Genomic DNA, 13358 nt, shown 5'->3' with positions numbered 1-13358 from the left:
TCCTCTCCCCATTTTCCCCAGGGTGGTATTAAAGCTCCATGAATTTGACTAATGTTGAGGGAGATTGGAGGGGATTTGGTCCTTGAGTCATCTGTCAATGAAGGTCCCATCTGTGGTGTCTACTGAGCCTGTCCACATAGCATCTCAGGTTCAAGGCTGCCTTTGCCAAGCAGAGACATAGCAGTGAGTTCCCTTTGCTGCTCCCATGGGCCCCAGCCTGGCCTGCAAACCCTCTCCAGGGTCTCAGCTTCTAGGACTGACTCTGTCCAGGAAAATGGTCAGGGCAGCCACCCTGGGACTCCACTCCAAGTCCTGTGGAGCATTTTTTAAAGACACTAGCGGGGGAATACACTTTCCACCCTTGAGGTTTTTTCCTTAAAGGAATTCCTTGTACCTTCAGGTTAGCTTTGGAGGCGCAAAAGATATCCTTAATGGGTTTAGGCTTTGGGAAACCGTGAAGGAGGTAGCTCTTCCTTCTGCCTTCTACAATTTTTTTTTTAAAAGAAAGTGTTTATTTTCATCAACCTTATTTCCATTTTTTGTTTAAGAGTCTGGGGAAGAACAGAGGAACCATGGTGGTTCCTCCCCATTCGGTGGCCTGAGCAGCGGGAGTGCAGACCCATCTTCAGCGGCCGGCTGAGCGCTCTAGGCCTCGCTAGTGAACCACTGAGCAGGCACAGAGGGCACCTCGCCTGCGCATCTGCCTGCAACCTCGGATCGAGTAGCAGTAAGGTGGGGAGCTGGAGTAGTCCATTCACCCTGACGCTCCTCCTCGGCCACAGCCCTTCCAGCAGTGACCTGCCCTGCCTGCCTGGTCTCTTTAGGAGCTCTGCAGAAGTAGAGATCAGGCATCACCTCCATGGGTGTTGACGTGGGATGGTGCTTAACTTCCCCAGCCAGTATCCACCACATCAGACGTGCCGAGGCGCTCCCTTGTTGCACGGATGGCAATGTCCACATGGCACAAAGGTGAGGCTGTGTTATGTGGGGCGATGGGGCTGGTTAACGTAAGAGCCTCTGGGAGAGGCTGGTGGGCAGCCTAGGATCAGGAACCAGCAGAAGTCTTGGCTCCCGGACAGCTGCCCAGATCAGATCAGATCCCAGCACAGCTCACTCGCTAGTCGGTCTTCCTGGAAGATGTGACACTGACAACTGCCAGGTTTGCAATGGCAACAATGGCACAAGCTGCCAGCAGAAGCTACTCCCAGGTTCTCTTCAGATTTATGATGTAGAAGCCATCACTTCTTTTGTAGATGTACCGTTCCATTTAGAAGTCAAGGTGGGGGACTTCCCTGGTGGCACAGTGGTTAAGGATCCGCCTGCCAATGCAGGGGACATGGGTTCAATCCCTGGTGTCCCAGGAAGATCCCACATGCCTTGGAGCTGCTAAGCCCGTGCGCCACAACTACTGAGCCTGCGTGCCACAACTATTGAAGCCCATGCGCCTAGAGCCTGTGCTCCGCAACAAGAGAAGCCACCGCAGTGGGAAGCCCGCACACCACAACGAAGAGTAGCCCTCGCTTGCCACAATTAGAGAAAGCCCGTGCGCAACAACAAAGATCCAACGCAGCCAAAACTAAATACATACATACATACATACTAAGAAGTTAAGGTGGGTGCCACTTTAGTGCATTCCTGCTGTGAGAAATTTGAGGACATCTTTCTCCTTCATTTGCAGGACATCAAGGGCTCCTGACCTGGTGAAAGTTTCCCTTAAGTTACCATGGGAACCCAGCACAATGCTGCATGGCTTCCTCTCTGGGTAGCAAGGCAAGGTGCCATCTACATTTTTGCAGTTGTGTCATCCACCCACCCCCACCCCAGGCCATGCAGAATGTGGGGAGACAAGGGAAGGAGTAGAATTACCAGGAGAGAGATTTTTAAAATCAGTTAATATCTCAAAAATGTTATTCAACCACATTGAAGTTTTTATCCCTAAATGAAGTTCCAAGTTCACTTTAAGCACAGTCTTTCACCTTCCGTTTTCATCTGCTGCCTCAGTGTGGCTCCATTATATGCTCTGCAAAAAGTTTGCTTCCAGATTGACTTCTGCTCCCCCAACCCCATGCCTCTCTCTCTAACGCGAAATCTCAGCCCTTCTCTGAGGCAGCAAAGAGGTGGATATGATGTAGCTTGTTGGAAAAACCATAGAAATCTGTGCTCAGCTGATCCCCCATGAGCCCCAACTCAGCCACACATCTCTGGTTCAATCTCCACATACCTTCTAGGCTGCCGCCACTTGGGAACATCACTGGGTAACCATTTCACACCTCCCGTGAAGGGGATTTACTAGGCTCCAGGACACCAAAGATGAAAGGCATAGACGGGCCTGCCCTCAAGGAGCTTCCAGTACAGGAGAAAAGGACACAGAACATGTGTTTCAACGTAAGAAAAGGAGCTCAGTTTTGAACATGCACTGTTTGAGTTGATTGGCAGAAATGTCTGGGGCTGTGGCTGCAGCCAGTAAGAGACAGGTGATATTTCAACACCAAAATGGGTCAAGACCACCACTAGTAAGAAGAACTAACATATCTAACACTCTTTATGTCCCAGGCCGTGATGCCCTAATATCTTCACATGCATTATCTCTTTGAATGAGGTTGCAGTTATTATTATTACTCCTAATCAAAAGTGAGAAAACCTTACAAAGTTTCAAGAACTTCTCCAGGGCCTCAGAGCTGATAGGCAGGAAGGCTAGGGGTCAAGGTCGGGCTGAAGGGCTCTGAGTCCATGCTCCTAACGAGGGTGCCACACGGCTTGACCACGTGACCGTTTTGTTCCTTATGTGTCCCCTCTATTCTGTTGTGAACAGTTGGGGGAACAGGTGCCATCCCTTTTCTCTTGGAACATCTCAAAGCACGGTGCACATGTGGCCTCTTGTGTCATTAACTGGCTGACTGCCTAACCCCCCATCTTCACCATGCAGCCGTGAAATTTTACCTTAGAACTTCAATTTAATTCCATAAAATGTTTTTGAATATCTAAAGAAGGTAGGCGTGAGAGTGGGATTCAAAGATAAAGAAGACGTGATCTCTTGCCTTGGGATAGTTCTGATCCATCTGTGGGGAGGAGGGAGAGAGGAATAGAGAAACAAGCAAACCCAGCTCCGTGCCACAGTGCAGGGAGTGAGAATCTTCTGGGTTCCAGACAAGGTTGCAAAGCCACCAAGACCCATGGGGAGCCTCTGTTAGGCTTGGTACAGGGCTGACTTCTGCACTGAGCATGGCAGGAAGAGTGCCTGGGACCCATGATACATTCCAGGGCCCTGAAACTATTCTTACTTTTCTTTTAAAATCAGAAAAACAAACAAAAAAGTAATAATAATGAACCCAGCTTGGATTATAGTTGTCTTATACCAACAAAGGCATAAATAATATTATGTATTTACTTATTTTTATAGAGGTAGGAGCCCAGGAAAGCAAAAGTGCCTGGGACCCACGAAAGTCCTAACGTGGTTCTGCCACGATGGCCAAATCCTAGCCATTCTATGCACACTGGATTTTATAAGCTACAGAGAACTGTGCTCAGCTTTTAAGTGAATACTCTGAAACTTGTGACAATGTTTTATCAAAGATCTCAAACAGGGATTCAACATCTCAAGGTCCAAATGTGAGAGGAAAATGATTTTAGAACCCTGAAACTTGACCTTTATAAGACCAGGGAAAGAAGATCTAAATACAGCATCCCTTTCATAGACCCCAAATAGCATCACTTTGGGTCCCGATTCCTGGAATTAGTAAGAATCAGTTGCTAAGAAAGGGGCCTGATCTCTCTTCCTGCCTAATGAGTATGCAAAACATGAAGAGCAAAAGCCACGCTCTGAAAATAAGTAAGTAATCCGAGCACGCTGCTGGAGACTCAGGAAGGGACCACACCATCTCACCTGCTGAAATCTCACTGTGTGTCGGTGGGGGCCGTAGGCACGCCCCCAGCCCACCAGAGCTGCCAGCTGGGGAGACAGACGCTTGTTACCAGCCAGGGCCTCCATGAGAAGGCTTGGGGGTCTCAAAGGAGGTGCGAAAGCTGGAGCCTAGAGCTCTCCAGAGGGATGGAGAGTGGGATGTAAGCCTCACCAGGCCGCTGGTCCCAGAGGTGGTAGGAGGACAGTGCAGTCAGGGGAACCCAGAGACCTAGGGCCCAGCCTGGAGAGCTGCCTGCTCCCCCAACCCTCAAGGAATGGCCCTGGGTTTTGGGGGGTTTTTTGATAAATTTATTTATTTATTTTTGGCTTCACTGAGTCTTCATTGCTGCCTGCAGGCTTTCTCTAGTTGCGGTGAGCGGGGGCTACTCTTCATTGCAGTGCGTGGGCTTCTCATTGTGTTGGCTTCTCTTGTTGCAGAGCATGGGCTCTAGGCGCACGGGCTTCAGTTGTTGTGGTTTGTGGGCTCTAGAGCGCAGGCTCAGTAGTTGTGGCGCACGGGCTTAGTTGCTCCGCGGCATGTGGGATCTTCCCAGACCAGAGCTCGAACCCGTGTCCCCTGCATTGGCAGGCGGATTCTTAACCATTGCGCCACCAGGGAAGCCCCTGGCCCTGGGCTTTAAGCTTCTTTCAAAGCCACAACAAGGACTTGGAATGAGGATGAGGGCAGTTTAGACAATACCATGAGGGTTAAGATCAGATGATGACTCATGCTTGCAAATGCTGACGGAGTCTACCTCCTACCTGAAGGGCAAAGTGACATTTCTCGCCCTTTCCCCCAAATAAATCTTCCCCAGGCAGCATTCTCTGAGGACCTCAAGGCCTGTCAAGAACTTGGCCCTGAGCTCATTGAAACCAATAGTAATTGCCAAATTTTGCAGATGTTTGCACTGACTGCTTTATGTTTTGCAATATTCCAGAGCTGTTCCCAAGTGACGCTCATCCATTCACCAAGTTAATGCTTAATAAGAATGATCTACAAAGAGTGACAGTTCCAAAAGTTAGGGAGAGGGGACCGCCTCCATTGAGCATGGAGGAGCAAAATAAATAAATAAATATGCACAGTTCCCAATAGACTGAGGTGCAGAAGAGGGAACTTGTGCAGCAATTCCTAGGGAAAGAAAAAAAAAAAGAAAGAAAGAAAAAGAAAGGACAACAATGTTTATTTATGGACACGGGCATGTTTCTTTTTCTCAGAAGTGACATGAGGCCCCCAACTGGGCTTGGGAACGCTCCCACTGAACTCAGGCTGAGTTGAGATGAGTGTACATATGAGCTATACTTGAAATGTACATAGATGAGCCATACTTGAAACGTACATAGATAGGCTATACTCATCTATGGACTGTACAGGTGAGCTCTTATAGAAATACGCATTGATTCTATAGCCAAGGAGGGATTAGTTCTCAGGGCAAGGAAAGTTTGGTTAACTCTGAAGGAAGCACAATGATTCCAAAGCTACAGAAATGGAATAACCATTCCTACTTTTTAACATGCCTTTGTCTATATCATCTTATTTAATGTTTGCAAAAATCCTGTGGGCACCAGATTTAGTTTCTCTACGAAAAGAGAGAGAGGTTAAAGGATCTTCTTGACAGTCAACAATTTAGTGCCATATCTAGGATTAAAAGACAGGTCTTTATTCCTTCCCAGCATTTGTATGAGGTATAAAATGCTAAATCTCCTTTATAGCTATAATATATTACATGTTTTACATGTAGTGTATCTAATCCTCACCTCGATCCTACAGAAGTGGTATTATTATCTTCATTTAAATATGGCAAAATTAAGGCTCAGGGAGAGAGATCACACAACAGACCTGAGGTCACAACTATTTCAACATATATTAGGTTTTGTTTTGTGCCAAGCCAGGGACTTCTCAGCTACCAACCAGAGCAAGCACAATTCAGAACAGCAACAACAACAAAAATGACCAAAAGGTCTCAGACAAAACAAGATGAATTTTAAAAAATGTTTTTAAGGACAAAATAATCATCTGATGCACCGTGGTTTTTTCATGCTAACAGGCTGAATTCCACGTAGGAATGGGAGCAATGCCATAATTGCATGGAAGGATTGCAAATGTACACAGGCTCGTTTTATTAATTAAGCAGGCCTGGATGCTAATTCAGTTGCTATGCACCAGAGCTCCTGGGAAATGCACGCAGAGGCAGAACCTTTAAGGAGATTTATAGATAATGCAGGTGGGAATTTCTGAAGAGAAGGAAAGTGACTGCACAACCATGTTAGCACAGAATCCAGCTACTTAGAAGTCGTGTCCATGGGCTGTGCTATCCCCAGCCACATGCCAGCTGGAGGACTCGGGGAGGGATACAGGGAGTAATTATAATAGTGAGAGAGCAATTTTTCTTTAACTCAGGATCTACCCGCTTTGCAGGAACCCCAGCCTGCCTGTCCTCCCCCCTCCCCACCTCACTAATCATCAGGCCCCTGGGGCTCCAGCAGACTTCCTACCTCAGTTTGCACCAGCTTCCTGCTGCCCCAGTTCTCCCACCCCAAATCGAGTCTCTGAACCTGCAAAGCTGCTGATGCTGCTGAGGCCTGACATCACCCTGCAGCTGGTGGCTGCCCTGGTTGACCCTCAGCTGCCCTGTTCCAGAAACTGGCCTCAGGGGCAATCTTGTCTTTAACACGTGGCCTCGTCTGTTCCAGGGGTCACAGAAGACTGCACCCAGAGCTCACCACGTCTTATGGAGATTTTAATGAAACAGCTCTTCTATTTATTTGTGTTGCTGCCTCTAAGGCCTGGGGCCATGACACCAGTCCCTGAGAGGGGAGTCCGGGGCTCAACCGGGACATCACGCTTTCTGTCCAGTTGCTCAGCTCCTGACACTGACCCGCCATTCTTGCGTCAATCCTATATCCTTCCCTCCGGTTTTCTCAGGCGCGCCTGAATCCTGGGGTGAGTACCGTCTACCGTCTACCGTGCACCCTGCAGCACTGGCTAAACGTAAACACGTTTTCCCTGAGCGTTGGCAGCTCCACCAGAAGGAGAACAAAGGTCAGTGCAGTCATTCAGAATCTGATTAACATCAAGCCGCAGAAACACACCCCTGGATTAGATGCTTTCCCAAGCCACCCCTGCCCCTTGGACAGAGGAGCTATTCTAGCTGGTGTAGAAGCAGCAGCTTTGCTTAGCTCGCCCAGTGGGATGTGTTTAGTACCCACATTTCAAGTTGGGTTTTCCTATTGTTATTTTTTAATTACGTGTATTTTAAGAATGATGCTATCGTTTGAATTTTTAAAAAAATGAATAGGAAAAACGTTTTATTACACTGCAATAAAAGGAAAATGTTGCTTTTAAAAAAATCAGGTTTATGGAGGTATAATTTACATACAATAAAATTTATCCTCTCTAGTATACAGCTGGATGACAAATATATACAGTGTAATCACCACAATCAAGTTTCCACTCCTTCTCCCCCCAAAAGCTTCCTGTGTCCCCTTGCAGTGAACTCTTCCCCCTCTTCACCTCAAATACGTTTATTCATTTAACTCATATTCATGGAGTACCTGTTGAGTGCCAGGTAAGAGAAACAGGCCCAGTCCCTGTTCTTATGGAGCTTACAGTCTAGGAGAGGCAGGCAGAATGAAAGGTGTGTGTTACATGTGAGTACAAACTCTAATGAGCTCAACGAAAGAAAAGGACAGGGGCTGAGTGTGCAACTACCAGCCCTGCCTTGCATTGGGATAGCCCTTTATAGCTTCTAATTCCGCTCAGTTACTGACCTTGCATAAGAGGAAATGGAGACCAGCCCCTCCTGATCTCCTTCATGCCTTCCCTCCTTCATTCATTAATCATCAGCAAACATTTGCCTAACGCCCTTTAGAATCAGGTACCCAGGACATATACAGACAGGAATCAGACATTACTTCTCCTGCCAGGGAGTTTACAATCTTGTAGGGGATGAGACGGGGATGACTACACAGCGACAGCTCCACTTCCTGCTGGAACTGTTCTGATGAAAAGGATCATGAAACTTTGATGAATCCACGAGAGAGGCAGCTAAGCACCATTTCTGCTGGCCTAGATTTATCAATGGGATGATGCCACACACAGACTAACAGCACCAACATGCTGTTTTGGCTGAATGGGACCCACATACATGGAGGGCATTCTCCTTGGGGTCCCTATGGAGAGGTTAAAGCCCCTGGAGGAGGAGGCCATGGAGCAACACAAGACCCATGATCAGTCCCCTCCCTGAAGCCAGATGGTGTTTGCCAGAGACTTTCAGAGGAAACTGTGTGAACAAGCAGCAGTGCTGCTGTGCAGATATGTAATATGTCTTGGAAAATAACAACTGTTTCAGAAAACTGGAAAGGTACTAACATGCTGAGAAGCCAATCCCAATGTGCAGGAGCCAGGATCTCTGTGGGAGTCACAGGGCCTGACAGACCTGCCCTTCTCTTGGGTCTCAGCCAGCTCCAGCCAAAGGCAGTGATTGGACAAACAGTAGAGTTCATATCCCCCGTGTGTCCAACTCTGGTCCTTAGGATTTCAGCTGTGCCTATGAATGCCTTCTAAGCGGCAGGCACGATGCTCAGTCCTATGGGATATCCGAGATGTAGATATGAATCCTGTGGTTTTCAGGATTGTCCTGGGTTAGCCTAACTAACCTAATCAGTCGGAAGGCCCTAAAAGAAGACTCAAAACTCCCCTGGACCTGGACAACTTCCACCTGTGCCTGTAGGTCCAGCCTGCTTCTGATGTACCCTGACTGGTACAACAAAAGACAGGGTTTTGTGTTTGGGTTATTATTGCAGAGTCTGCTAGCTGTCCCATGTGTCTATTCTTTTCTCTCTTTATACTAGAATTCCTGGTTTTTAGCTAGGCTCATAGCCAGCCAGAGGTTCAAAATTCCAAAGGTAAGTACTGACCCAAGAGAAATAAGAACATATAGCCATAGAAGGATTTCTATGCTAATATTTGTAGCAGCTTTTTTCACAGTAGCTAAGAACTAGAAACAACCCAATTGTCCATCAGGTAGAGACAGATATATGGACCAGGTACCTCTGTATATGCAGTATTACTCAGCAATAAAAAGGAAGAACTACTATTCACAAAACAACATGGATGAATCTCAAAATCATTCAAAAGCTAAGTGAAAGAAGCCAGTCACAAAAGGCCACATATTTACAAATCATATATCTGATAAGAAATTTGTATCCAGAATATTTATATAATTCTTACAACTCAAAAATAGACATGTAACCTAGTGAAAAACTGGACAAATAACTCTAATAGACATTTCTCTAAAGAAGATATGCAAATACCAATAAACATGTAAAAAGATGACCAACATCATTAGTCATTAGAAAATGCAAATCAAAACCACGAGATACTATTTCATATACACTAGGGTGGCTAAAAGAAAAAAGACAGACAATAACAAGTGTTGACAAGGATGTTGAGACACTGAGAATGGAACTTCTGGGAACTGAGTACCTTCCCCAAGGCAGAAAGAAGTGGGGTTACCAACAGAAGTAGGGAATATTCAGAGGTAGGAGATCCTTTATATTCCAGAAGAGGAGGGACTCTGAAGGAAAAGTCCTCAGACAGCTGCTTCAGGTGCTGTCAAGAGGTCAATGAGGATCCAGACCAGTAAACAAGGGCATGAACCAACCAAGTCATCAATGTCCCCCAAGAGGGCCCCACTGGCTGCACCACACCACCATGACTTGCAGAGTTGTGGAGTCACAGGAGAAGGAAGAAGAGCTCGAAGAAGTAGTGGGATTGAGTGCAGCTCTTTAGGAAGACCTGAATGTATTTCTGGGAACAAACAGCCTCCCCAGAGTGAGTGCAATGGGAAGAGGCCAAAAGCCAGGAGAATGGGGTGGGCTGGATAAGGAGTAGGGCTGGGGGTCTCTTCCAAACTACAACCCTTCCTCCTCTTTCTCCGGTAAGAGTTAATAACAGACATCTTTGCTCAGAATATTAGGAGGCTTTGTTTCTCAGGCTTAAAAGCCCTTTGGTGTGATAATAATAATTATCTGATTTATTAGAGGTATAACTCAATGGATATAAGCATGAAATGGTCTTATTCTTTCTAGTAACTCCCCCTTGATAAGGTCCATGTTGAATCCTCCTTTCTCACTAAGGGCCAGGTCCCTTCCTCACACCATTTGGACCAGATTGCATAAGTGTCCATCATTCTCAGTTACTAAAATAGTTTAACATTGGCATTTAAGATTCAGTCTTTATCATTTAAAATGTCTTCATTTTTGAACTGGGGCTATCACTGCTTTAAGTGGAGGAGGGCATATGATCTGGCTCTGAAACTCCTCCTCTCCAGTGAGAGCTGGCTCCCCTCCCCCATCAGAGCAGGAGGGAGGCAGAGTCTCTCCTGGTGATTGTCATGGGGATGTGCCCCTGGCCTCATGTAGCTCAGTCTGGTCCTGTTTGAGCTGCGGGCGGCCTCACCTAAGGTGGTTACCTCCAGGTAGGCAGTGCAGGGGTTCTTCCTGGAGAACTGTTCAGTTTCACCTCCATCTCTGAGAATCATTCAGCCTCATCAGCAATACCTGCTCCCCACCCATTCTCCAGATGGGGTGTCCCACTGACCTTGAAATGCCCCTGGCTCTTGTGCCTCCAATAACCTCTGTGCTCCTCCATAGCATGGAAACCACTGGGCTCCTCTTCCACAACCTATGACGGCCATGAACTTCATTTTGTAATCCAGGTTGGGCTTCCAAAGAAGCAGCATTGCCAGATAAAATATAGGATGCCTGGGTAAATTTGAAAATTTCATAGAAACAATGAACCGTTTTTTAGCATAAGTATGCCCCATGCAATACTGGAGACATACTAAAAAATTATGCATTGTTTACCTGAAATTCAAATTTACCTGGGCATCCTACAGTTTTATTTGCTAAATCTGACTACTGTACTAAGAAGCAAACTGAGATGGAGAAGGAAGTTTGCGGGGGGTGGGGGTGCGGGTGGGGTTCTCAGGATCAACACTGTGGGGGAGTGAAGCCAGCAGAACTGGGCAGAGAACAGAGAAAAAAGTTCAGCTGCGAGGCAGTCACAACAAAGACTTCAGCCAACCCTCCAGGGAGCTCTGGAGCTGGGATGATCCTTCAGAATTGCCCCACATGTAGGAGAGGTGGCTGGGGCTTTATTCTCCCAAACTGACAAGTCACTGGCTGTGGGCTGACCTTGGAAGGAGGCATGACTTTGGGCAAGGCTGGGCTCTTCTGCAGGAGAAAATCCATGCCTGGGAGGCTCAGCTGGGAGCTGAGATATGTAAATTTCACGTCCATCAAGTGGAAATCAGGTGCCTTTGGAACTGCACAAAGGGTTCCCCTAGATCAAACAGCGACTAGTGGCAGGAGAATTCGAATCCTCATGAGGACAAAGGGCAAGAGCCAGAGTGAAAAGAGACGGCACTGCAGCAGACTGGACTATATTTGTGACAGAAACAATGATTTTGTTTCAGCACAACACCCTAATCAGTCGTATCATGGGAATAAATTGTGCACGAGGACTTTGCTTTACGCTAGTTAAAAATTGTAAGGCTTAAAGCTTTGTACGGAGTTTGGGCTCCAGCAGTGTCCTCTCCCTCTAACAGAGGTGCGTGCCGAGCTCACGGTCCAATCCGGAAGCAAGGCTGAAAACCACAGTGGGCTATGCCGGGTACTGCTTCTCTCTGGAAGTGTGGCCCCCACCCCTCTGCCAGCACCAGCCTGTCTCCATCCCAGTGCCTTCACCCTGTCCCCCTTCTGCTCCGTTCCCCTCCCTCCTCCTGTGTCAGCCCCACCACCCACTCACTTCCTTGCTGCTCACTGGCTCCCACGCTCTGGGCAGGACCTGTCCTCTGACACACTGGACATGATTTTGGCTTAGCTTTGGCTAAGGTCTCCGAGGGGGCGCCTCCTCCTCTGGCGTCCTGGAATACCCTGCTTCGCTTCCTACACCCCTGCTGGGTCCACCACTCACGCCCCCGGCCACACCCAGGTCTTGTCATCACCAAGCTGCTCCTCAAAGACACCCCACACTCCCTCCTCCCACTCGCTGGCCACAAGCCCTGATTTTCCATTCTCTCCCTCCCTTCCTCCCCGGGGCCTGTTCCCTCAGCCTGTGGCCTGGGTCCCTCCCTAGACCACAGCTCATCACTTCAGCCACGGTCTCACCTCAGCCTCCACACCCCTCTTTCTTTCACCCATCCACCTGCCTCCTCCCCTCTCCCGGGCCTGCTGGGGGCTGTGGGAGGAAAGCCCGCCAGATCTCATGGCAAAGTCAGAGCCCCCATGGTTGGCTGCTCTCTCAAAGCCCCTCAGCAGACCTCTTCCTCCTGAGATGCTCCCCCTCACTCCTGCAAGAACCTATCCAATCCCTGCTGCCCGCCACACCTCCACCTCCCAGGCAACCTCGCCTGCTGCTACAGAGGAAATGTGGAGGCCCTCAAAGAGGACACCTCAGCCTCCTGCCAGGCTCCCTCAAGCTCACCCACACCTCGGCCATCCTCGCCTCTTCCCTCTGGTCTTGGAGGAAGATAGGGCCCTCCCTGTGTGAGATTCCACCTTCCATCTGGACTCCAATCCTCTCTCCTCCACGCCTTTAGTCTCCTGCTAATGATTTCCTGTCTCACCAAATCACTTCCTTTCTGCTGGCTCTGTCTTTTCTGATGTACAAGCATATTCAACAAGACCCTCTATGGCTTTAAAATAAATGATCAATGGACCCTAAACTTCCAAGAAGTGCCACCAGGCCTCTGTCTTGTTGGCATTCACATTCCCAAAGAGAATAAGTGACACTTCGAGCGTCCACTTTCACGTCCTCCAACTACAATTCAAGTCTCAGAAACACAACTCCTGCTGCCACCACTTCCCAGCGATGTCTAAATCCTGGCCCATTTTCATCTCCACGTTACTGGTGTCGCTCCAGTTCTTGGTTCTGCTGACTGTTCTCCCTTGAGACTCTTTCTCAGGCTGCTCTCTCTCAGGCTCCTCCACGAGTGACTGACCCTCAGCAACGTCAAGGGTCAGCTCCATCTTCTTCCCTCCTCTTCCTGCTCATGCTCTTCTCCCAGGGCTTAATCCTTTCCAAGCAGGCCCATGACTCCCAAAGTGTCATCCAGCCAGCCCTCTCCTGGGAGCTCCAGCCCAGACACCTAGCTGCTTCCTAGACTCGCCTCCTGAGCATCCCAGATGGGGGGCGGTTCCTCAAACCAGCACAGCTTTAACCCACAGATCTTCTCCAGACAGGTCCCCTGGTTCAGTATGTGCAACACCTTCTACCGACGGCTCAGAACCAGAAACCTCAGGAGTATATCTGATTCCTCCCTCTTTCTCCTTCTGTATCCCATCTGGACAGAAAACGAATACACCAGATAGCTGGCCACCACATGAGGGCAAACAAGATGACACTTTGAGCTTCTTAAGCAATATTTTTATCCTATGACTTGCATCTGAACAT

At 48.1% G+C, this 13358-nt stretch overlaps 1 pseudogene; it reads right to left on the bottom strand.

Annotated features, from left to right (window-relative positions):
- Positions 1-526: 526 nt before the first annotated feature.
- LOC136137500 (small ribosomal subunit protein uS2-like) lies at positions 527-11907 on the bottom strand (annotated as a pseudogene).
- Positions 11908-13358: the final 1451 nt, after the last annotated feature.

This window comes from Phocoena phocoena, chromosome 18 (genome assembly GCF_963924675.1).
Source record: "Phocoena phocoena chromosome 18, mPhoPho1.1, whole genome shotgun sequence".
In the NCBI taxonomy this organism is placed as follows: Eukaryota; Metazoa; Chordata; class Mammalia; order Artiodactyla; family Phocoenidae; genus Phocoena; species Phocoena phocoena.
Note: the sequence above shows the minus strand (reverse complement) of the source record. Positions and strands in the feature narration are given on the sequence as shown.